The sequence below is a fragment of the Miscanthus floridulus genome, chromosome 9 (genome assembly GCF_019320115.1).
Source record: "Miscanthus floridulus cultivar M001 chromosome 9, ASM1932011v1, whole genome shotgun sequence".
Taxonomy (NCBI): Eukaryota; Viridiplantae; Streptophyta; class Magnoliopsida; order Poales; family Poaceae; genus Miscanthus; species Miscanthus floridulus.
Window position 1 is genome coordinate 36,212,051 of NC_089588.1, and position 3,082 is coordinate 36,215,132.

Genomic DNA, 3,082 nt, shown 5'->3' on the forward strand with positions numbered 1-3,082 from the left:
CAAGTGAAGAATAAGATCATCACAAGAGGCGAGGGCACAAGCACTCATCATCAAGCACTTCATGAGTGTGTCTTATGGCACGAGGTAACAAAAAGTCTATCCCTAGTGATAGTGACAATAATAGTGATAGTGATGATGAGCTACCTTCTTATGAGCAACTTGTGCAAGAAAATCTTAAATATGCTAAAAGTTGCACTAGTCAACAAAAGAAGCTAAAAATGTTGCAAGAAAAGCTAGATAGTTCACAAGAAGCATATAAAACCTTGCTTGAACAATATGAGACATTTGCTAATCTCAATATTGAACTATCTACTAAAATTGAGCAACTTGAGGCTAGTGCAACAACAAATGCATGCACAATCAATGATGAGCAACTTGTAAAGAAAAATAAAAAATTAAAATAAAAGTTAGCTAGCTCACAAGATGCCTATAAAAGTTTGCTTGCTAAAATGGAAACCATGTGCAAACATTGTGATGAGCTAACTAATAAAGTTGCTAATCTTGAAGCCATCGGTACTACCCCCATCGAGGCACCTAAAAAGAAAAGTTCAATCTTTGACATGGCTAAAAAGGATGCCTCTACTTCTTGCAATGATTTATGTTTAGACTCACCCTTGTGCAACTAAGTTTGTGTTGAGAAAGTTGTTGTAGATACATGCACACAAGAGGTCGCAATGGAGAATGAGCAACTCAAGCAAGAAGTGGCTCGCCTTACCAAGGACTTGACTCAAGTAAAAGGCAAAATGGAGCAAGCTCAACTTCATCAAGATAACACCGTCAAGGGAGTGAAGAAGCTTGATGAAGGACAAACCATGGTTTGCTATGTATGCCACAAGGAAGGCCACAAGTCCTATGAGTGCAAGGTGAAGAATGTGGGAGGAGCTAAGAAGAAAGAGAAAAAAGGAAACAAGCAAGCTCTGCAACACCTACACCAACAAGGTGGACAAAAGGCCTCCGCACCTTATCTCTTGAAGAAGAAAAATGACAAGGTGGTGGCCATCAAGGTGAACAAGCAAGCCAACAATGGGACCAAATGCATTTGGGTGCCAAAGGAGATCATTTTCAACATGAAGAGCACCAAGAAGCTTAGGATCCTAAAAGAGAAGTGAGAAGTCCGATGGACTTTAGGGATTTTGGAGACTTGGCAAAGTTTGGATGCATTTCATGGGTGCATCACATCGGATCATGTAATTGCCAAGTGAGTTAGTGAATATTATGGACCCAAATTCCCCTTCCCATGTTAGGTAACTAGATTTAATTTCTTGCAATCTCAATTAGCATCTAGTTCCTTTTCATGCCTAGGTTTGTATTTGCATGATTAATCTTTTGTCCTGTATACACTAGGTATATCTTATGGTAGGCTTGCTCGGTATCACTCTTACCCTTGGAGCAAACCTATATGGTTTAAATTGCTTAGGAGTACGACACATAGCTTGTTTTACAATTGTTTATCTAATATGTGCCAAAGTCCAAATTGTAGATAATTTTCCCCCGATTATCACTTTTGAAAATGATTCTTGCATTCATGTGATATCGTCTTTCAAGTGGTATCTTTGATTCTAAAATCAATGTGCATGTCTCCTACAAGTATTCCATGCTTATATGCATAAATTTAGGGGGAGGTTACTCTACAAATTGGATGCTTTGAGACTAACACTATTTCAAGCTTATCATGTGTGTAGTAGTCTCATTGCAAGGAAAATGGAGTCCCTAGAGGTAAGCATGATGCTTCAAAAATCCACCACCTCTTTGCAAGTGGTGCCAATTAAATTGGTTTCTACATGTGGTATTTCTAAAATCGATATCATCATGTTGATTTCAATTTGGTATTTATATGCTTACCCATGCATTATATAAATAAAAATCCCTTGTGCATTAATTTCCCAATTATGCATATACTTCACCCTCCACCATATGTACGCATATATTTAGGAGGAGCTTAGTCTATGTAATGTGAGAGTCAAGTTTTGTGATCTATTCCTCTCCACATATAAAGGATCACAAAATTTGACCCTCCCTTGAGCTACTAATGTCTTCCTTTTTGGTGTTTCATTCCAAAGGGGGAGAATTTGTAGGACCAAAAGCAAGCCCGATCATAATAATTTACAAGTGGTAATGGTCCGAGAAAGGGAGGATAGTGGATTATTGAGTTAGGGGGAGGCTTAAATCCATAATGCCACATGGGAACATTTGCAAGGGCAAGATAAGCTTCCAAAGATGTTTACATATAGTATCTTTTAGCATCATATAACCTTGCCCTTTGCATTGCATCCTAGCAAGTAGATATTTTTTAAAATTCCAAAATTTTTATTATTTGCTTGCTTTAGTTGTGTTGTCATCAATCACCAAAAAGGAGGAGATTGTAAGGAAAATGGACCCTTGGCCCATTTACTTTGGATTTTGGTGTTTGATGATCAACAAGACCAAATTAGACTAATGTGTTTGCGAGTGTTGGTTTTGTAGTCCAATAGGTTGCAAACATGACTTAGATGAAGGTGACATGATGATCTGATGATCAACACCTCAAGTAAGACCCTAGAAGCACAATAGAAGACCCAAGAAACCAAGCAAAGTCTAAGCACGAAGATAGGAACCAAGCCGGATGCAAGATCGCGAAGAAATGAGCTTGGTAGAGGTGACAGGACGTGGCCCTACGAGGACCGGATGCATTTGATCAGTTGCTTGGCAATAGCAGGCATCAGCAGCAGCGACCGGACGCTGAGCAGGCGTCAGCAGTAGCGACCGACGTCAACAACTAGCCTACCAATCAAGCCACCTGGGCCTTCACTATTCATCATTGTAGCAACAACTCAGTGAGGACTAGACGCTGTAGTTGTGGATGACCGGACGCGCCAGGCAGTGGCATCTGATTGAGTCCAAAGAGGTTCCACAGCAGTGAAACATCGTCCGAACACATCAGATGGTAAGCGACCAGACTCGCTAGAGAGTCTGATCAATAGTGAGCACCAACGATCGGCTTCAATGGTCGGGACAACCGGACATGTCCAGTCAGGACGACCTGCACATCTGGTCAATGGTAGAAAGCTAGGTTTTGTTCCGAATGGCTACTTTATACATGTGA